This window comes from Lynx canadensis, chromosome A1, assembly GCF_007474595.2.
Source record: "Lynx canadensis isolate LIC74 chromosome A1, mLynCan4.pri.v2, whole genome shotgun sequence".
Lineage (NCBI taxonomy): Eukaryota > Metazoa > Chordata > Mammalia > Carnivora > Felidae > Lynx > Lynx canadensis.
In genome coordinates, this window is record NC_044303.2 from 167,019,902 (window position 1) to 167,044,244 (window position 24,343).

General features: G+C 36.0%; 1 pseudogene; it reads right to left on the reverse strand.

Annotated features, from left to right (window-relative positions):
• Nucleotides 1–941: 941 nt before the first annotated feature.
• LOC115520232 overlaps nt 942–24,343 on the reverse strand; it is a 51,511-nt pseudogene continuing 28,109 nt past the window's right edge.

Below are 24,343 nucleotides of genomic sequence, written 5' to 3' on the forward strand. Positions count from 1 at the left end.
TAGATGATAGATAGATATATAGATAGATAACTAATGGAATATTACTCCGCCATAAAATATAATGAAATCCTGTCATTTGCAACAATATGGATGGATCTGGGGGATATTATGCTAGGTAAAATAACAGACAAAGACAAATTCTATATGATTTCACTTATATGTGGAATCTACAAAAGCCAAACAAATGAGCAAAAAAAACAGAAACAGACTCATAAATATCAAGAACAAATTGGAGGCTTCCAGAAGAAAGTGGGGTGGGGAGTGGGTGAAATAGGGGGAGAAGAGTAAAATAAAAAGAGACTTTTCTGAGCCTTTGGTTGCCTTGGTTGTTTCTACATTGATCTTTTAAAATTCCATGCAAAAGAGGCAATTATCTTTTATTTAATTTTTATGAGACTCTTTTAAGTGAAAAGCTTTTTAAAAATTTCTTTCTATAGCTCAGATACTTTCCTAATTCATACATAAGACTTTCTCATTTGTTTTTTAGATTGGCAATCACAGAGCTATAGAATTATAGAATTACTATTAATATTTCTGAGTCTTTATAGAAAATGCTGTGCATGGGTAAATATTTCTCATCTATGCTCAAGACTGTTTCTGAACATTATCTAAGTAGATTTTTTTTTGTTTTTCTCAGGTTGAACTTGTGCTTTGATTATTCTTTATCAGTCAGTTTTTTAGGTGGCAGTTCATATTTGCTCTAAGTTCACTGCAAAACTTACACAGTTAATTATTCTTCCAAACAACTCAGAGGTAAAATTTTACCCAAAGGCAGATTTGTTTAAATATGTAAATTTCCTCCAAATAAGGAACTAGCAAAATTGTGAGAAATTCTTAAAAAAAAATTATTTGTACAAAGAGCACAGGACACCAGGCCCGTGCTGACAGAAGCCCAGGTGTTACACCAGTCCTTCCATCCTCACATTGGCAAACAGAAACCTCTACATTGGAGCCTTTCTTGGGGACTGGGCACCTTTGGAAGACTGAGCGACAGCAGGAGCTGGAGCCAGAGTCACAGCTGCAGCCTGGGCCTTTGTTTGCCTTGGTCTTGGATTTTGGCTGGCAGAACCTGAGACCCTTGGCAATGTGGGCATGAGCGTGTTTCCTGAGCTGAGAGTAAGCAATGTGGGCAAGTCAATTGAGCTTGAGGCTACTGCCCTTTGGGATCTTGGGCTTGACCTCCTTGGGCTTGATGAGGACGTTGATAGCCTCAGCATGTGTACTAATGGCCTTGGCATTGTTGGCCTGCATCTTCTTATGGCCCTTTTTGTTGTGCTTCTAGGCAAAGTACCTATTCCTCAGGAACTTCGGGTCTAAGTTAAGACCCCAAAAGATTCATATCTTCGCGACTGGGTTTCTTGATGCCATTTCTGTGCCATTTTCGTGACTGATTGTGTGTGGTGTGGTCCTTGAACTTGGCTGTGTCTGCACCAAAGCCCACAGCTCTCAAAGTGCCTTCTTTTTTTTTTTTTTTTTTTTAGTGTATTGAAGCTGTTTTCTTTGCATTGGAGATCTGAATCACAGTTTACAACATCATTAACCTGATAATGCTTTATAATTACTCATTATCAATGAGGACTCCATGGAACCCTCAATAATAAATTCTATTTGAGAGATTTAAAAAAATTAAAACGGATTGAAAATCAAATTTCAAGAGCTCTTAGAATTATGGGAAAGAAGTACATAGTTAAAGAACACTGTGCTAGGAGTAGCTAGCTTTTCCAGACTCCATCAATACCAGTTAGATACAGGTCACTAGAGCACACACAGAAGAAGACAGTGGGGCTGTGAGTGGACGTGGACACTTTACAATCAAACTTCTCTTGCCATGTTGTTTCTTATATTACCAAAAGATATGATTGAACAACTGGTATTTTTAAAAAGATTTTTCCTCTTCCTTGGGTTCAAAACCATTAAAATTGCTGACCATAATTTCTTAAGCACTAATTAGAGGGCAACTGAAGAAAATCTAGGCAGAGCATGGACATAAGCAATGAATCATGTTAACCACAAACCCCAAAATGCTAAGTCTTTGATGAAATTCCCAGATAAAGATAATTAGCAACATTTCCCTTTGTTTGACTTTTCTTTTGCTTCAGAAGAGAACTTATTTTCATATCACGTGCTTTCTTTGGGGAGAACAATCTGGAATTTCTTAGCATATTTTGTGGTATTTATTTTTCTCTTGATGTATTTCATTCACTGAATTCAAAACCTACAGCATTTTCATCTTATTTGCAGGGCTGCACAATGTGAGATCTCAAAGTACCAAAAGCTATTTAGCTCAGGTTATGTCAACATAGATTGGGTTTGTTGTATCTGGATGCTGGTGCTGGAAAACAAAACAAAACAAAACAAAACAAAACAAAACAAAACAAAACACCTTGCTCTTCACTTGATTCTGGCTCCTTACTTCCATAAGCTGCTGGCCATTTCCCCTTCGTTACTTATTTATTCAGCCTAACTGCCAACACTTTTGACCCATTGTTGAGCTTTGATATGTCAACTCTGCTTGATTCTCTAGACTTTCCTTTTATACCCAGAGCTATAAGCATTTATTAACTTTGACCTTAGTAGCAAAATTAGGTCTATATTCACTATGACCTGATTCCTATTCCCTAGCTTTGAATAGAAGAACTAATCTAGCTCAACTTTTTTTTTGTGTATGTGTATATCTATCCAACTCTTCTCATGGAGAGTAAGATAAAGATTCATGGTAAGTTAAATTCTATTAATTACTTTCAGAATCTACTATTCCAACATTCTTCATACACATATATAAAAAAATTAGTAATGTCATGCTGTCAGAAAAGAGAATATTTGCGTTGAAGAGTGAAAAATGTTTCTCTGACTCTTAGCTGTGGAATTGGAGAGCAGATTTGAACTCAATGTACTGATATTTTGTCTTCATAAACACTGAAGCTGAATGAGAACAATGTAGTCTGCTTCTCTAAATTCTTCTTGAACCTTTTATGTGTGTGGGTGATGTAAATCTTCCTCAATCACTAATGATCCCATTATTCTCTGTTCAGTTATTGTCAATGATTCTTATTGACTCTCAGGGAGAGCCTTTTCTTTTCAGTTGATTCAAAGATCTTTAGTGTTACTGCCAAGTATTTCTCTTTACACTCACCAAATGGAAATGACTCTTCAAGTCTTGTGTATACACCCTATTCTCCAGACTCTTCTCTCTACCCCACATAATCTTGTATTTACCCAAAATGTTCTTTAAGACTGTTTAGGAGCAAGTTTATTACATTTATATTATTTTATTTTACATCGAATTGCATTCTAATAGACATCACTTTTGGAAGAGTTTAGATTCTGTTCTCATTTAGTATTAATTACATGTTTCAGAGATTTTTCGTAGTGTGTGATCTCTTTCATTAAGATACATACACATATGTATATATGTGTATATATATATAAGCAGGGTTGATAATCAAAATAATTCAGTGACTAGAAAGGCATAAGCATAGAGTAAACAAATTAACAAAACAAATCAGTAGTAATAAGGCCTATTATATTACACTGGAACATGCTGGCTGAACATTGAATATGTGTGTGTCTGTGTGTGTCTATGTGTCTAATAATTTACAGATATGATTGGCAGAAATGATGACAGGTTTGCATTTTGGAGAGAGATATCTTTCTTTATAGAAAGTTTAATCTCCCTTTCAAGTTACAGTGATTCTCTGTAAGTTCTTAGATGCTAACTCTAAGTTGTCACCAATTTATTTTCATTTAGCTAACAAAATGAACCTTGGACTCCCTAACTAATATCTTGTCCTTGAGAGAAATATCATTTGGCCTAGGGGTAACACAATTAATCTATATTGAAGTAAAGATCATTTATTTTTTTAATAGACTGCAGACATGAAACCTCTTTTTAAAAGACATCTTTTATGTTTGTTAGCTTGTTCAGCTGTTTAACTTTTAAAAAGATTGTGAAAATACAATTTCTTGAATTGCATAAAAAGTTAAAGTTATCACCAATTTAAATATATCAATGATATTCCCTATCTGGTATGCTTACAATGTTATAAAATATTCTCAGTTATATTTTATGTTATGTTATATATATATGTTATATATATATGTTATAAAATGTTCTCAGTTCATTGAACTACTATTATAAGTTTTTACAAAATTTAGTTAAGCATTACAGTGATAGATCATTGATACATAAGGATGTAATTCAAAGTAAGTAACTGCAAATTTCATAAGGCAAACTGATTGTAATGTGAATTATGTAATTTTATTAGATAATTATACTTCAAAAATTGAAGCAAAAGTAAACAGATTTAGCTTCTGTCAGATTTAAATTTTTTTTTTTTAACGTTTATTTATTTTTGAGACAGAGAGAGAGAGAGAGCATGAACGGGGGAGGGGCAGAGAGAGAGGGAGACACAGAATCTGAAACAGGCTCCAGGCTCCGGGCTGTCAGCACAGAGCCCGACGCGGGGCTCGAACTCACGGACCGCGAGATCGTGACCTGGCTGAAGTCGGACGCTCAACCGACTGCGCCACCCAGGCGCCCCTAGCTTCTGTCAGATTTAAAGCTATCAGCATTCTTTTCAGTATCCCTCTAGTGTTATTAACATCATATGACAAGTCTCTGATAAAACAATATGTAGGTGGATTTTTTCCTCTGGCTTATACCTAGGTATAAATGTTAATTTTTTTAATGTTTTATTTATTTTTGAGACAGAGAGAGACAGAGCATGAGCAGGGGAGGGGCAGAGAGAGAGGGAGACACAGAATCTGAAGCAGGCTCCAGTCTCTGAACTGTCAGCACAGAGCCCGACGCGGGGCTTGAACTCACAAACCGCGAGATCATGACCTGAGCCAAAGTTGGACGATTAAGGACTGAGCCACCCAGGCGCCCCACATATCTAAGTATAAATATTAAAAGAAATGAAATTTTAGATTACTAATGATGAAAACTTAAATGCTGTGGTAGCCTATTAGAGAATAAAATGTTGATAAATGGAACCTAGTACAATGCTTGAATCACAATTCATATTCTGTTTAAGTAAGCATTTAGATTAACCCACTGATTAGTTATCGGTGAAAACCATGTGGAGTTTTCAGATAACATAAACTAGAAGGCAATGCACACTAAACGTATACTTTTTATTAAACAAGAATTTATGTTATACCTTAAGGAAGAGGCATTAGTGGAGAATTAGTAACATTGTGTTTAGCTGCTTTTTAAGATTTTTTTTCTAATTATCCAGAAACATTGTTCTTTCTTCATTCATGTAATTTTTTATTTGTAGACTAAAAAGGATAATTTTATTCATATAAAAACTTTAGACTTTTCTTGTCAATAGACTGTTTTCATATGAAACCACAATAAATATTTTAGGAAAGAAATTAAAGACATATAGAAACAAGGCACATGTTGAATTAAGAGACACACTATCCTACTTTATAACTTATGCTAAATACTCTCTGTAGTGGTGAAATTTACCAAAGCATGGCAGATTTGAAGAACAATTATTCATAGTCACAATCATAAATGACAGCAATCATGAAACTGTCCTTAAAATACCATCTTTAAACAAAAATAATTAGGTAATAATAAAAATATGGCCTCCAACAAAATGTTAGAAAATAGATTCAACCTCTCTTAAGTATACTAGGAAATATATATGTATACCAGGAAATTTTTATTAGAACCTTATTTGGCATTCCTTTTTCCTTCTATTAATTAGGAGACTGTTTATATGTGTATAAGGCAAAATTCTTTTAGGTTTATTATGTATGAGAACATACCAGGAACATAAAGAACTACTCAAAACAATGTAAAGAAGGATCTATATGATCTAAATCCAAAATTGGAGAGTTTAAAAGATGACTCTTCTATATGAAAAGAAATTCAAATGTTTATACCCTTTGTTAAAAAAAAATCCCTATCTTCAGATCTAAGCAGTTGAAAGAGGAGAGAAATTTAGATCCAGGTTCTAAATCTAGTTGGTATTTATAAACTTCTGAATATAAAATAAAGTTACTAACACAGTGTTACTGATGAACTCCTCCTAAGGTGGCCCTCAATAGAAATTTCAGTGAAGGGGTACTCAAATGGCTATAAATGAGAGATTTTTGAAATTCAGTTAATAATAACAATTGCTATTACTCATTGAACTTTAACAAATATATCTGAAAGTATAATCTGTAGGTACTAACATTTTACAGATTAGGAAATGATACCTAATTTGGGTAGCTGGACTGCTATCACAAAATTAGAGATGGGGTGCCTGGGTGGCTCAGTCAATTAAGCATCCTACCTCAGCTCAGGTCATGATCTCACAGTCTGTGAGTTCAAGCCCTGCATCGGGCTCTGGGTGACAGCTCGGAGCCTGGAGCCTGCTTCGGATTCTGTGTCTCCTTCTCTCTCTGCCTCTCCCCAACATGTGCTCTGTCTCTCTATGTCTCTCAAAAAATAAGTAATGTAAAAAAAATTTTTTTTAAAAATTGGAGATAGATCCAGGTATAGAACTTTGGACTGTCTGATATCAGCATTGGTATCCATAGTGCTACTTTTCAGCTCCTGAATTTTTTTCTATAGCACTTGGATTGAATAAATTTTTAGTTGTTTCTGATGGAGAGTGCATTTTCTACATGCATAGTCGCACCCCAAATCCTTTAATGCAATTAGGGAACGGCCTAGGGCATTGTGGCATGAATAAATATTATCCTTTTCCTTGATGACCTAATACAATAACTTTTTTGAGAGGCTACTATGTTTCATTGTATTTATTTACACATATAGAAGTGGGAGGTGCTGAACTCATGATGCCTTGTACAATTTTAGACAAAAGGTAACTTTTATACTGCTTCACTTATGACAAGTAGTTATTTCCCTGGAAGAGATATTGAGAGATTCAAGAAACTTGTCAGTGTAGCGAGATTTTGGAACTTATCAGTGTAGACCCAGGAAATAAACTGCAAAAACCTTGGCAACATAAAATAATATAATGGTGACTACAGTTTGGACTTTTGTCTAAAGAAGTTGGGAGACATTGTAATATCAAAGCAAAGGCTTAACTTGTTGGGATCTGTATTGTAGCAAAATGACCTTGGAGCTGTGTGTGAAGTTTGGTGTGAAACAAGGGTAAACCAAAGTTAGAAGACAGAATTTAGACACTATTTCAGTGGTTCAGAACAGAAATAATGAGGGCCTGAATGTTAGAATGAATAAGAAGAAAGGTTTTGATCGATGCAAATAAGGGCTACCATTGAGAGAGCTTCATGAATCACTGGTTGGGAGAGGAGGGACAGAATTTAAAGAAGAAATGATTTGAAGTTTTCCAGCTTGAATAATTATTGGAGTTAAAAGTATCAATGACTCAAAAGAACATCAAAGCACTCCGGGGAAAGTGAGTTTCCAAGAAGTGATTCTAGAAGCTCCTTTTTACTTTCTGAAGAGAGAAGGTGTGTGTGTGTGTGTGTGTGTGTGTGTGTGTGGATTATTATTTATATATGCTATATATATATATATAATGCTACATATATATAATGCTATATATATGCTATATATATATATATTATGCTATCTATATCTATATGTATATCTATATACTAATATGATGTTACGGTATTTTGTCATGAAGAAAGACTAAAGTACTATTATGGAGTTGTTTTGTTTTGTTTCTTTTCTTTCTGTGCTCTTGTCTCTGAAGATTTCCTGTATTCTGACTGTTTCCCAACACTAACCTATTTAGTTTTATTTACTGAACGGTAAATGAAGAGGACTCACCTAAAGGTTTTTGGTTTTGTTTTGCTTTGCTTTGTTTTGTTGTTCTTCTGTTACTGCTAAATCCCATGTCAGGAAAGGACTTAAGATAGCACCAAATCTCGAACAGGTTCAATCAGTTTGAAATTGCTTAAGACTACATTCCAATATTTTTTGTCAGGCCAGAATGGAAGTAAAATTTCCAGACCTCTAGGAACACACAGGAAGTAGAAAATGAATAAGGCTGATAGTTATTTAGTGGTTGTAAGAGATTGCTGTCTTTACTAGCTGAATTTTTAACTTTTTTTTAAATATCACATTTTTGAAGAAGAGCATTACCTTTGTATATCAGGACTAATCATTTCCACTAGCTTGATACCCTGACCAATAAATTAAGAACTACGTTATGGCAGCAATGGCAAATGAAGAACTCAATCAATTACCTGGAGAATACAGCCACTGAACGTAAAAACAAATAAAAAACTGTGATTATATACAACAAGATGCACTACCATCCTGATCCATCTCAAAAAGAATTTCCTGATCTATGTTTGGAAAAGAATTGCATTCTGTAACACGTTAATAAAAGTAAAGGAAAATAAATGCAAAGGAAGGAAGCAGCAGCAAATCGCTACACAGTAACTACAGATTCTAGCTAAAGTTTAAGTTATGGTGAAGGTAAAATATAGCATATACCTGTAATATTCTTCTAACCTTTATGTGCAATGGCAGAGTTGAATAGTTATGACAGAGACTTGTATAGCTCAAAAAAGCTAATATAGTGACTATGTGGCTCTTTACAAAAAATGTTTGCAAACCTTTGATCTAGTTAATGTTATCATGTTTTTTATTAGGTAATTAGGCATTATTATAAGCTTGTTACATTTATATGGTGGTTTATACACACACACACACGCGCGCGCGCTATTTAACATGATAAGATGTAATTCTCTTATTTGTTTTTTGCTTACCTAATAAAATCATATGACCATATGTTTATAATTTCAGCAAGTAATTTATGTACAAAGTCATATTTGATCACATTTTTAATCCTAGTATGTTAGATTTCACAACCTTCCGGCATCATCTCAAACTACTAGAATATTTAAACTGATTCATAGTCAAAGAACTTTGGCAAAAGACTGATCTATATTTCTCTGCCTACATACTGGATTCATTGACCAAATGGTTCAATAATCCTGACTAGAAATAAATAGTGAATCACAGGCTGAAAGCTACCTTGAGAACAATTTAATATATTCTGAGAAGAAACTTCTTTAAGACAATTTGACTCTATACTTGTACTTCTTTCTAGTACTGATATTTTGTTGTAAGATTGTGGTACAGATACTATGTAATAATTACCTAAGATTTATATTAGAACAAGAAAAATACAGCATATAATTTTTTAAATAGGTATCTTGTTTTGCATCCTGTAATAGTTTGAAAAGAGGACTCTACTGAAAAACATTGAAGCAAAACTCAGTGTTAAAAGGAAATCTATTTCTGGTCAATTGACTTTTGAAATGATTTTATAGTGTTGAATATGCTTTGAATGCCCTGTAATTTAACACCAGAAATTCATAAGTTAGTATGATAGTCTCCAAATGAAAAATTAACTACTTTTTAAGATAAAAGTGTGATCAACCTGTGTGATTTTATCTCTGAGGAGATTCTATGGGCTACAAAATGTTCAAGGTGTTTGGGATATCAGTGTACAATGATTGATGTATAAACAGTTCCTTCTCTCAGTGACTTTCCAATACAGTGCATGAGATAGAAATTAGACAAAAAAAGTAAAGGTAAAATAGTATAGTATAATAAAATATAAAAATAGTGTAATAAAATATTTAAAAATAAATTAGTATAGTATAATATAAGGAAAAGAAAAAAGACTAGGGTACAAGGATAATCACTGTTTTTATGATTTATAATTGGAAATAAATGAAGAAAATGTCCAAATGTAAGGATTAACGACAACAATTTATAGTCTTACCAAGCGTGGGGAAGAAAAAATTGCCAGGTATGAATCTCACTCCCATGTCTTCTGAAGTGCCTAGGAGAAAATTGAATGGACAATTATTTAAATGTTGTTCTGTATGTGGGGTGAGCACTTTGGTGACTTATCCTTGAAGCAGCACCATGAGTCCCTAGATGAACAACAGCAATCCTGTCCAGCTCCCAAGGAAGGAATTAAGGGATGAGGTGGGATTCAGAGTAGAATTAATCTTAGAGGTACTACAAAAAAATTATTAAAAGAATAAGGCAGGGAATGGGGAAGATGGCGGCATAGGAGGACGCTGGGCTCACCGCGCGTCCTGCTGATCACTTAGATTCCACCTACACCTGCCTAAATAACCCAGAAAACCGCCAGAGGATTAGCAGAACGGAGTCTCTGGAGCCAAGCGCAGACAAGAGGCCCATGGAAGAGGGTAGGAGGGTGGTGAGGCGATGCTCCAGGGACTGGCGGGAGGGAGCCGAGGCGGAGGGGCGGCTCCTCGGCCAAGCAGAGCCCCTGAGTCTGGCTTGCAAAAGCGGAGGGGCTGGGCGGAGTGTGTTCCAGAGCAAGCGCGACTTAGCGTCTGGGAGGTCATAAGTTAACAGCTCTGCTGGGAAAGCGGGAAGGCTGGAGGACAAAGGGAGGGAGAGTTGCTGAGCCCCGAGACGACAGAGCTCAGCTTGGTGGGGAACAAAGGTGCTCACCAGCGCCATCTCCCTCGCCCACCCCCCAGCCAAAATCCCAAAGAGAACCAGTTCCTGCCAGGGAACTGGCTCGCTCTCCGCAAACACCCAACTCTGTGCTTCTGCGGACCAAACGTCCGGCAGCAGATCTGACTCTCTCCGGCTGCCACAGGGCCCCTCCTGAAGTGGATCACCTAAGGAGAAGCAAGTAGCTTCTTACTTGCAAGTAGCCCAGATGGGCCATGCCACCCCACAGTGAATCCCGCCCCTAGGAGAGGGGAAGAGAAGGCACACACCAGTCTGACTGTGGCCCCAGTGGTGGGCTGGAGGCAGACATCAGGTCTGACTGTGGCCCCGCCCACCAACTCCAGTTATACACCACAGCACAGGGGAAGTGCCCTGCAGGTCCTCACCACTCCAGGGACTATCCAAAATGACCAAGCAGAAGAATTCCCCTCAGAAGAATCTCCAGGAAATAACAACAGCTAATGAGCTGATCAAAAAGGATTTAAATAATATAACAGAAAGTGAATTTAGAATAATAGTCATAAAATTAATCGCTGGGCTTGAAAACAGTATACAGGACAGCAGAGAATCTCTTGCTACAGAGATCAAGGGACTAAGGAACAGTCACGAGGAGCTGAAAAGCGCTTTAAACGAAATGCAAAACAAAATGGAAACCACCACAGCTCGGATTGAAGAGGCAGAGGAGACAATAGGTGAACCAGAAGATAAAATTATGGAAAAAGAGGGGGCTGAGAAAAAGAGAGATAAAAAAATCCAGGAGTATGAGGGGAAAATTAGAGAACTAAGTGATACACTAAAAAGAAATAATATACGCATAATTGGTATCCCAGAGGAGGAAGAGAGAAGGAAAGGTGTTGAAGGGGTACTTGAAGAAATTATAGCTGAGAACTTCCCTGAACTGGGGAAGGAAAAAGGCATTGAAATCCAAGAGGCACAGAGAACTCCCTTCAGACGTAACTTGAATCGATCTTCTGCACGATATATCATAGTGAAACTGGCAAAATACAAGGATAAAGAGAAAATTCTGAAAGCAGCAAGGGATAAACGTGCCCTCACATATAAAGGGAGACCTATAAGACTCGTGACTGATCTCTCTTTTGAAACTTGGCAGGCCAGAAAGGATTGGCACGAGATTTTCAGTGTGCTAGACAGAAAAAATATGCAGCCGAGAATCCTTTATCCAGCAAGTCTGTCATTTAGAATAGAAGGAGAGATAAAGGTCTTCCCAAACAAACAAAAACTGAAGGAATTTGTCACCACTAAACCAGCCCTACAAGAGATCCTAAGAGGGTTCCTGTGAGACAAAGTACCAGAGACATCACTACAAGCAAAAACATACAGACATCACAATGACTCTAAACCCGTATCTTTCTATAATAACACTGAATGTAAATGGATTAAATGCACCAACCAAAAGACATAGGGTATCAGAATGGATAAAAAAACAAGACCCATCTATTTGCTGTCTACAAGAGACTCATTTTAGACCTGAGGACACCTTTAGATTGAGAGTGAGGGGATGGAGAACTATTTATCATGCTACTGGAAGCCAAAAGAAAGCTGGAGTAGCCATACTTATATCAGACAAACTAGACTTTAAATTAAAGGCTGTAACAAGAGACGAAGAAGGACATTATATAATAGTTACAGGGTCTATCCACCAGGAAGAGCTAACAATTATAAATGTCTATGCACCGAATACCAGAGCCCCCAAATATATAAAACAATTACTCAAAAACATAAGCAACTTTATTAATTAGAATGTGGTAATTGCAGGGGACTTTAACACCCCACCTACAGAAATGGATAGATCATCTAGACACACGGTCAATAAAGAAACAAGGGCCCTGAATGAGACATTGGATCAGATGGACTTGACAGATATATTTAGAACTCTGCATCCCAAAGCGACAGAATATACTTTCTTCTCGAGTACACATGGAACATTCTCCAAGATAGATCATATACTGGGTCACAAAACAGCCCTTCATAAGTTTACAAGAATTGAAATTATACCATGCATACTTTCAGACCACAATGCTATGAAACTTGAAATCAACCACAGGAAAAAGTCTGGAAAACCTCCAAAAGCATGGAGGTTAAAGAACACCCTACTAACGAATGAGTGGGTCAACCAGGCAACTAGGGAAGAAATTAAAAAATACATGGAAACAAACGAAAAAGAAAATACAACAATCCAGACGCTTTGGGATGCAGCGAAGGCAGTCCTGAAAGGAAAATACATCGCAATCCAGGCCTATCTAAAGAAACAAGAAAAATCCCAAATACAAAATCTAACAGCACACCTAAAGGAAATAGAAGCAGAACAGCAAAGGCACCCTAAACCCAGCAGAAGAACAGAAATAATAAAGATCAGAGCAGAAATAAACAATATAGAATCTAAAAAAAAGATAGAGCAGATCAACGAAACCAAGAGTTGGTTTTTTGAAAAAATAAACAAAATTGACAAACCTCTACCAGGCTTCTCAAAAAGAAAAGGGAGATGACCCAAATAGATAAAATCATGAATGAAAATGGAATTATTACAACCAATCCCTCAGAGATACAAACAATTATCAGGGAATACTATGAAAAATTATATGCCAACAAATTGGACAACCTGGAAGAAATGGACAAATTCCTAAACACCCACACTCTTCCAAAACTCAATCAGGAGGAAAGAGAAAGCTTGAACAGACCCATAACCAGCGAAGAAATTGAATCGGTTATCAAAAATCTCTCAACAAATAAGAGTCCAGGACCAGATGGCTTCCCAGGGGAGTTCTACCAGACGTTTAAAGCAGAGATAATACCTATCCCTTCTCAAGCTATTCCAAAATATAGAAAGGGAAGGAAAACTTCCAGACTCATTCTATGAAGCCAGTATTACTTTGATTCCTAAACCAGACAGAGACCCAGTAAAAAAAGAGAACTACAGGCCAATATCCCTGATGAATATGGATGCAAAAATTCTCAATAAGATACTAGCAAATCGAATTCAACAGCATATAAAAAGAATTATTCACCATGATCAAGTGGGATTCATTCCTGGGATGCAGGGCTGGTTCAACATCCACAAATCAATGTGATACATCACATTAATAAAAAAAAAAAAAAAAGAGAGGAACCATATGATCCTGTCAATCGATGCAGAAAAGGCCTTTGACAAAATCCAGCACCCTTTCTTAATAAAAACCCTTGAGAAAGTCGGGATAGAAGGAACATACTTACACATCATAAAAGCCATTTATGAAAAGCCCACAGCTAACATCATCCTCAATGGGGAAAAACTGAGAGCTTTTTCCCTGAGATCAGGAACACGACGGGGATGCCCACTCTCACCGCTGTTGTTTAACATAGTGCTGGAAGTTCTAGCATCAGCAATCAGACAACAAAAGGAAATCAAATGCATCAAAATTGGCAAAGATGAACTCAAGCTTTCGCTTTTTGCAGATGACATGATATTATACATGGAAAATCCGATAGACTCCACCAAAAGTCTGCTAGAACTGATACATGAATTCAGCAAAATTGCAGGATACAAAATCAATGTACAGAAATCAGTTGCATTCTTATACACTAACAATGAAGCAACAGAAAGACAAATAAAGAAACTGATCCCATTCACAATTGCACCAAGAAGCATAAAATACCTGGAAATAAATCTAACCAAAGATGTACAAGATCTGTATGCTGAAAACTATAGAAAGCTTATGAAGGTAGTTGAAGAAGATATAAAGAAATGGAAAGACATTCCCTGCTCATGGATTGGAAGAATAAATATTGTCAAAATGTCAATACTACCCAAAGCTATCTACATATTCAATGCAATCCCAATCAAAATTGCACCATCATTCTTCTCGAAACTAGAACAAGCAATCCTAAAATTCATACGGAACCACAAAAGGCCCCGAATAGCCAAAGTAATTTTGAAGAAGAAGACCAAAGCAGGAGGCATCACAATCCCAGACTTTAGCCTCTACTACAAAGCGGTAATCATCAAGACAGCATGGTATTGGCACAAAAACAGACACATAGACTAATGGAATAGAATAGAAACCCCAGAACTAGACCCACAAACATATGGCCAACTAATCTTTGACAAAGCAGGAAAGAACATCCAATGGAAAAAAGACAGTCTCTTTAACAGATGGTGCTGGGAGAACTGGACAGCAACATGCAGAAGGTTGAAACTAGACCACTTTCTCACACCATTCATAAAAATAAATTCAAAATGGATAAAGGACCTGAATGTGAAACAGGAAACCATCAAAACCCTAGAGGAGAAAGCGGGAAAAGACCTCTCTGACCTCAGCCGTAGCAATTTCTTACTCGACACATCCCAAAAGGCAAGGGAATTAAAGGCAAAAATGAATTACTGGGACCTTATGAAGATAAAAAGCTTCTGCACAGCAAAGGAAACAACCAACAAAACTAAAAGGCAACCAAGGGAATGGGAAAAGATATTTTCAAATGACATATCGGACAAAGGGCTAGTATCCAAAATCTATAAAGAGCTCACCAAACTCCACACCTGAAAAACAAATAACCCAGTGAAGAAATGGGCAGAAAACATGAATAGACACTTCTCTAAAGAAGACATCCTGATGGCCAACAGGCACATGAAAAGATGTTCAACGTCACTCCTTATTAGGGAAATACAAATCACAACCACACTCAGATATCACCTCACGCCAGTCAGAGTGGCTAAAATGAACAAATCAGGAGACTATAGATGCTGGAGAGGATGTGGAGAAACGGGAACCCTCTTGCACTGTTGGTGGGAATGCAAATTGGTGCAGCCACTCTGGAAAGCAGTGTGGAGGTTCCTCAGAAAATTAAAAATAGACCTACCCTATGACCCAGCAATTGCACTGCTAGGTATTTACCCAAGGGATACAGGAGTACTGATGCATAGGGGCACTTGTACCCCAATGTTTATAGCAGCACTCTCAACAATAGCCAAATTGTGGAAAGAGCCTAAATGTCCATCAACTGATGAATGGATAAAGAAATTGTGGTTTATATACACAATGGAATACTATGTGGCAATGAGAAAGAATGAAATATGGCCTTGTGTAGCAATGTGGATGGAACTGGAGAGTGTTATGCTAAGTGAAATAAGCCATACAGAGAAAGACAGATACCATATGGTTTCACTCTTATGTGGATCCTGAGAAACTTAACAGAAACCCATGGGGGAGGGGAAGGGAAAAAAAAAGAGGTTAGAGTGGGAGAGAGCCAAAGCATAAGAGACTCTTAAAAACTGAGAACAAACTGAGGGTTGATGGGGGTGGGAGGGAGGGGAGGGTGGGTGATGGGTATTGAGGAGGGCACCTTTTGGGATGAGCACTGGGTGTTGTATGGAAACCAATTTGACAATAAATTTCATATATTGAAAAAAAAATAAAAGAAAAGAATAGGGCAGTGAGATAACCCTCCAGAAAGTATGTTTTCCCCAATATTTATGTGAGAGAGAAGCCAGAAATTTCCCCTTGATCCCAATGAGAGGTAAGTTATTTTTAATATATAAGAAACAGGTGTTAGTTTCCTAGATGCTTGTACTGTTATTAGAAAGCTATCCAGGTAGCTTCTTGTTGGAGAAAGGACTACCATCAAATAATGGGGGGGGGGGGAATTGGAGGGTTTAGTTGAGAAAATATAAACCCTGGGTACAGGCAAAGAAAATGAATGTGTTTGAGATTTCTGCCTGTGACATAGTGGATTCCTGAGACAGTTCTAAAATAGAGCTTCAAATGACATGGCTAGCAAATGACATGGGAATGATGAGGCCTGGAAGGTCTGTAGTAGGGAGGAGCACAACTGCGGATAGGCAAAATATTCAGCTCAGCCTGGCACGTGACCCTCCATATGAGCCATCATTTTACCACCAGTACAACCATGCAGACCCTTGCTGAGATCCAATATCTTAATTTCCCCAGTAAGGGCATAAAACAGGCAACCGTACCCTAATTTTGTGCATTGCATTTAAGCTGTCCATGCCAGGAACAACTGTGCAGCCAGCAATCTTCTTGGTTGATTCAGGAGGTAGATGTTTCTCATTCTCAAATTTTCTTTTTGCGTCAGTAACTGGGAATTCCAAAAAAATAAAAATTACAGTTATGATTGGGGAATATACATTGAAACAAGAAGAATGGATTATCAGTACATGTGTTTATGTATGTTTGTATGTATGTATCTATTTTTCTCTCTGATCAGTATCTGGAGGTTGTAATAACTTTAAATTTATAATGTAAACTGGAAATTAACTACAAAATTAATCAGTAGTCATGTAGCACCCCCTCCATCAGCCTACTTAAAAGTATCCTAAATGAACATGTAGTCCAAGTAAAACTGAACAAATACAGTTTTAAAACAAGTCTCCTCTTAAAAAATTTTAAAACTCTAAAAAAAACAACAAATTAAAACAAATCTCCTCCTCTCAACAATATCCTTGTCTCTATTTTCTTCCTCTAAATAAATTTCAGAGAAGTCAATGAAATCAACAGAGAAATATAGAGACTGTGCAGATGGAGTGACTTTTAGAAGACAGACTGATATCTAAGCCTTTTAGATTTGACTAAATCTGCTTGAACATATGAAAATAAAAAAGGAAACATGTGAGCTGCTCTGGAAAGGAAATTAAGCTCTCAGTAGAATCTATACAAATAGAAGAGTTTTTCCCTTTTGTTTTGGTTTGTTTTACATATTAGGCTTCCATATAAGATCTTGATTTTAAGGAAGTGGTTTGTTGCTTTAAAAATGCATTTTCAAGGATGTTTCTAATCTGGTTTGATGGAATGTCATTTTAAATTAGATGAACATGAATTAAGTAATATCTCCATCATTAGCTCTATGTCATCAAGCTTGCCCCTTGGTTTCTTTGGGTCTCAGTTCTAGTATTTGATAAACACGGATAAAAAATATATTTTTTAAATTTTTTAATGTTTATGTATTTTTGAGAGACAGAAAGAGAGAGACAGAGTGTGAATGGGGGAGGGGCAGAGAGAGAGGGAGACAGAGAATCTGATGCAGGCTCCAGGCTCTGAGCTGTCAACGCAGAGCCTTATGTGGGGCTCGAACTCATGAACTGCGAGATCATGACCTGAGCCAAAGTCAGACACTTAACTGACTGATCCACCCAGGTGCCCCAGGGATAAACATATTTTATGATATTCCAGAGTTGCTTTTATGATTAAATGAAAAGCATTTATGATCAAATGTATACAAGTATACAGACCATTTTATCCTTTCCTCGCCTCTGTATTAGATCTTTTTCTAATATGAAATGTTCTTTCACTGATGTTTCTTAGACAAAAGCATATCACCAAGTCTTGGTAACAATTGTGAGAAAACATTGTTTAGGTGAAAATTTTATTCATTTTTATTTTTTTAATGTTTATTTATTTTTCAGAGTGTGAACGTGAGCGGGGGAGGGGCAGAGAGCGAGGGAGACAGAATTGCAAACAGGCTCCTCACTCTCAGCACAGATCCTGATGCGGGGCTCGAACTCACGAACTCATAAGATCATGCATGACCTGGGCCGAGATCGAGAGTAGGATACTTAACTAACTGAGCCACCTAGGTTCCCCTGTTTAGGTGAAAATTTTAGATAAACATTGTTTACTTTACATATTTCAAGCACCTATAATAATAATCTTAAGCCATTGATATTGTTTCTGACACTCTTCAATTATTTTGGACTGGAAAAAACCTTGACAATTGGCTTTTTTGTAATATATACACATTTATTTACACATCTCAATACATAGATAGATATTAAGCATTTACCAGGCAACAGCTAGACCTAGTGAATATAGTGACTCAGTAAGATACAAACTATAATCTCACAGGTCCTGCAGAAAGTTAGAGTGATGACACAGAAAGTGTCTAAGGGACTAGTTCAGATCTGATGGCCAGCAAAACATTCTGAGAAAATCACATGTAAGCTTAGGTTAGAATGAGTTCTCCATAGAATGAACTCTCCCTTAGAAAGATGACAGGAAGAAGAGTTCAGCTCAGCTGGAATAAGTGGTAGAAAAGCCTTAAGACTGGATTGACTTGAGATATTTGAGAAATAGACCAAAGTCCATGGGTCAGTATTTATGGACAGAGGGCAGTGGCAAAAAAGGAGATTGAAGAGAGCAGGGCGTATAGGTAGAGCATCTCTGTAGGATCGTATACCTTAGGAGGCTTACTGTAGGGCCAAGATATAATCTTTTTGGTTTTAAAAGGCCCATTTTTGTTTCTTTGTTGGCAAGGAATAGTCAGGGGTCAAAGAGAAGCATAGAGACCAGTTAGAACACCAAGGTAGAGAATATGTCTCAGGTAGCAGTAAGGGAGATGGACAGGATTAGACAATAACAGGTTATTCCCCATAGCATATGGTTTTATTCATTTACCAGGCACTCCCCTACACACACACACACACACACACACACACACACACACACGTTATTTTAAATTTCTCTCATTACATTATTGAATCTTTCCTCAAATGTTACCTTTCATCTATTTTAGATGAATTCTGTCCTTTTCCTGAGAATGTATTAATCTGATATTATCAATAATAGTCACAGAAAGCTAATTTGACTATTCAAAAACTTTTCCACCAGTTATTCATTTACTATATCATCTTTAATAAGTGTGTGTTGAGTGTACCCCTGAATGAATGAGTGAATCAATCAGAAGATGGGATGAAATTTTCATATCTTTGTTTACAGCCTTCAAATTCTAGCTGTGAACTTCAAGGTCCCTAGAGATGCCTTCTTGTTTCTCTGGTTGCATCAATCATCTGTCCATGAATGATCAGGACAGGTTTTATCAGTGACTTTGGTGAATATTTGATTATGCTTCTTCATGCTTTATCGCACTTTGCTTGGTTTGTAGGTGCTCCTGGAACATCTGCTTTTTAATTGGTTGATTCCAAGTCTTTTTTTTTTTTTGGTTGCTATTATATTTATTAATATGCTTATTAAGCTGTCTACTACTCTGTTAGACATGTTCAAATAGTTTAATTAATCTTCTTTTTTTGCTTTTTTGATCCAAGTACTTAATTTTTGTTAGAAATAGCAGCACAAGCAACTGTCCCCAAATTTGCTCCATCTTTATATTCTTATTCAGCATATCTTCTAGGTAAACATTTCTACAGTTAAATATTCATTTGCTTACTTATCTTTTACTTATTCTGAATTTCTGACTAATCGATGGCCCTTTAATATATTTAATTAGAGTTAGACATTATAGAATAAATAGAGAATATCTAATCGGGCAGTCTCAAGCTTGCCTTTAACAATGCAGTATTTTTACAAATGAAATCATAGCATACAAATAAGAAAATAAAAGAGATAATAGAAAAGTTGTTCTTTCTGAAGGAGCTGGTGAGATGGAACCTTCTAGTTTGTTTCAATTTCCCATAAAGTTGCTTCTGATAAGATTGGAGGAACCCATAGCCTCAAATGAATCCAGATTGCAAAGAATGGATTTAATACAGCTTCTTATGTTACAGATGATGACACAGAAATCCAGAGAAATTTATCCAATACAATGCAGCCACCTCGAAGCATAAGTTGGGGTGGCTTCTAGACACCGGGATCATAAGGTAGCAGTATTAAAAAAATCAGAAAGTCTTTGATGTTAAAAAGACTTGGTGTTAAGTACTGCCATTTACTTCTTATCACTTTTGTGATCCTGTGAAATTTACCTACTTTCTCTGATAATACAGGCTTTTTAGGAAGTTGTGATAATTGCATGCAAATAAATGATAGTGTATAAAATGTCACCATATTCTATTCAGTACTTTCAGTCATCTTATGGTTTACATAGATAATATTATTCCATTTTATAGATGAAAACATTGAAACCCAGGTATTAACCCAGTTAATAAGTGACTATTCTAGGAATTGAACACATAGACATCTGATATAAAGTTCCATTATATTACTGACAACAGATGTTAATTAAAAAAGAAAGGGTGATGGAGAACCAACAGTGCTATATGTATTTAATGTTTTGCATTGCACTTCCAACATAACAATCTCATTTTTAGTCCATACCAGCCTTATAAAGTAGATTTTATTACTCTTCTTTTACAGAAAAGGGAACTGCAATTGAGGGGTTAAATAACAATGTCACACAAGTAGAAATCAGAAAACTGGATTTTACCTCAGGATTTTTAATCAAGGACTATTTGAAATTCATGGTGATTTTTCACTCAAATATATGATTCTATTAGAGCCAGATTGAATCTGTTTTGTTACTTGGGACAAGTGGAAAGAATCTACTGATCCTTGCTTCCTGTCTTTTCCTGTCCACTTATTTTTGCTAAATCTCAAAATTACACTATAAAACCTGGAATTATTTAAGAACACAGCAGCATAAATTCTTCTTGTATTTAGGGAAATAAGCAGGGCTTCTTTTCTTCTTTCCTTGAACCTCTTGGTACTTACATAATGTTGAAAGCATCATTAGTGAGATGCTCATCAGAATTTGATATGTATGCCGTGTGTCTAATCTGTGAATCTAGCATCTTGGAACATGCATCAGTGCCTGCTGGCACTCCAGACTCATGACAGTACTTACAGAAAACTCTCTGGCAGGCCACAACATAAACAGAGCACATGGAAATTACTCAGGATAACTTCCTCCGGGCTATTCTTTCAGCCACAAGACAATACAATACCAGTGTTCATCTAGTTCTGCTGGAAGTCAAATGACTTCTGAGTAGCTTCCAACATCCTCATTCTTAAATTATGAATCTATCTTCCAACCACAAAAACCTGCTTAGTGTGTATTTTCTAGTAGTTAAGAAATTCACACACCCACAGGGAGCTAACTACATATTTCCATTTTCTTATTTCTTCTGTCTTGCTTTCATAATTACATGTCTGGACCATCAAGAAAACACCCACCACTTTTCTTATACCCATTCCCACAAAACCTAATAAACACATTGACACTTACCTTAAAGTTCTGTACCATTTATCCTTTTAACTGGTTATAAATATCAATAGGATTCCATTGCGGAATATTTTAAAATATAAAAAAGCATAAAGAACAAAAAATCCTACTGGAAGTACTCCTATATTAATGTATTTCCTTTTGGTGCTATGCTTTGAATGTATAAATGCTATGTGGGCCTGAATGTGTGTCTGTGTAGGAGCCAATATTGATATTACGTTGTATGTAGTAGGTGTATTTATTTATTTTCATCTTATATTGTGAACAGATCATTGAATATTTAACAGGTTGCAGAATATGCCGTCTCATGATTATTTCAAACAATATTTAAGCATTTTCCTATTGTTTGCAATTAGATTCTTTCCAAATGCTTCTCAGTAATTCTGATATTAATCTATTTGTGTGAATAATCTTTGATTATATCTGACTGATTCCTTAGGACAGAGTCACGCAAATAAATAAAAGCCTCTAGAGGATTACTTCATTTTAAATTTCTTAAAATAGTTTGACATAATTCGTTTTCTAGAAGACTATGGAAATTTATGCACAAAACTGCCACTCTTTCTGGTTATTGTAAAGATACCAATATCTAGTTTTTGTAAAAAATTTAGAAAACAAAGGAAAAAATAGAGAAAAAATAAAAACTACACCAAGTTATACTTCACCAGATTACCCTAAAGACATTTTTGGAGCACCTGGGTGGCTCAGTCAATTAAGCATCTGACTCTTGATTTCTGCTCAGGTCATGATCTCATGGTTCATGAGGTCCAGCCCTGGCTTCTGGTTCAGTGCTGACAGTGGCGTGGAACCTCCTTGGTTTCTCTCTCTCTCTGCCCCTCCCCCGCTCGCACTCTCTCTGTCTCTCAAAATAAATATATAAATAAACTTAAAAAAAAAAAAAGACATGTCTTTCCATACAGATACATGGATAGCTAAATTATAGATGTAGTGAAATAGAGAACTAGAGAGAAAAAAAGACAAACGCTAAGATCTTACTACAGAGATGAGTTCCTAATTCTTTCATTGAATGCTATGACATGCTCACTTTATTTGTTTGTAAATACTTTAATATGAAAAGCAAAAAAAAATTTATTACATATATTTATCAAGTAGAACGTTTTGAATACTTAGCAATACTCTCTTCTAAACATTTGCCAACATTTTAATACACTTTATAGTTTCATTTTTATATTAAACCCTTTTAAAATAATTTTTATGAAAGTATTATGAAGATGTAACTTTGATTTTATTTTGTTTACAATTCATTTGTTTATTCTACAATATCTATATAGAGATGGGCAATCTTAACTTATGCTATGCCCATATAAATTAGAAATATATTAATGCTGCTTACTCTATCCATAGAATTATGATTTATTTATCTCCATTGAACTGCTCAGCTGATCAGAGAAAATGAATTCATATAAGTTTACCTAAAGATATCATAGCTGTACTCGTAAGTATGCACATGCATGCGCATGTGTGTATGTTTAAGAGAATTCCCCTCCCCTACATTACAGCCAAGTCTGGGTATAGCTAAGCCTGAAGTTTTTCCCTAAAGAAGACTAGAAAACTGCACAGAGCAAAGAAAAGTGGAAACATCATGTGAACTCATCAGAAAGTTTAACTTCCCATCAGTCTGGTTTTTATAATAAGTGAAATATTCCCTTGCCTTCTTTTCTGGATCCAAAAAATATGTTTTATATATCATATAAATATTAACTCTTCATCTAAATTAAAGACACTTAACAGCAGGATCTGTGTTTTATAACTCTTTATATCCCCAAGGATCTAGAGCAGCGCTCTGCACACAATACATTTTCAACAAAAATTCTTATTGATTACCATAATGAAGTACATGGTTATTTTTCTGTCTCAGTAAGTTTATCCATTGGCAGAACAAGAAAGAAGGAAAGGCTGAATTTTTGTCAGTTCACACTGCTCATGCTTTACAGATTTCAGTCACAATTCTTCCCAGCCCCTGCCTTTCTACATGTGTAACTCCGGAAACACACAGTTATTGAGCATCTGTGTACACTGTGCTCCAAGACCTTTATATCTGGGCTCAGTATTTCTTAGTGTTTTTCTTTTTTCCCAAAAAACTTAGAATAGAAAGCTGCAATAACCATGGTGATGGAGGACAACAATAGGGCCTATTTTATAGGTTTGGCTATTTGTTTTAAAGGCAGAAAAATGTACTGTATAATGAACATACTTGGTCTGAAGTATAGATAAAAATACAACAGAGAGGAACTTTTGTGTACTGTATTCCAAAATGGCAAAAGGCAGATGGTGCAATAATATTGAAGGAAAATACGAGGACTTAAAATTAAAAGTGCATATAAAAAAAAGAAATAAAGTGATACAAGTACTAAGGGAAGAACAGATTGTTTTGAGCATGTTTTGTTTAGAAAACTAAATGAGAAAACAAAATTTAGAAGGTAAGTCAAAGGATACTGGGCTTAGAAGAGGACAGACTCAGGATTTACAACCATATGTGAAATACATTAAACAAAAAAACATGGGGCAGGTGAATGAAAACAACATCCATAAATACAATGATGCAAAAAAAAAAGATGTTTTGCATTTAGGAAAATCTAATACCAAGGGGAAAAGAAAATAAATGAATAGGATGAAATACATTCTTATACAAAAGCACCTACAAATCTCTACTTCACTTTGCAATGAGAGGAAGCATATTGATATGAAAATAACAATCAGACTTTAACCAGGATCAAGTTCAGGGGCTGAAAAACTTTAGGTAGCTACGGATAAAATTTGGAATAATGTACAAAGCAAAGTTATTAAAAGTTCTTTTTAATAACTGAGGACTTCCATGGAACCAAAATAGAAATAGAGACTGGTGTTTGACCATGGGATATACTTTAAGGTTGTTAAACAGATGAATTTTTTTTTTTTTAGTTTTCCTAGGAC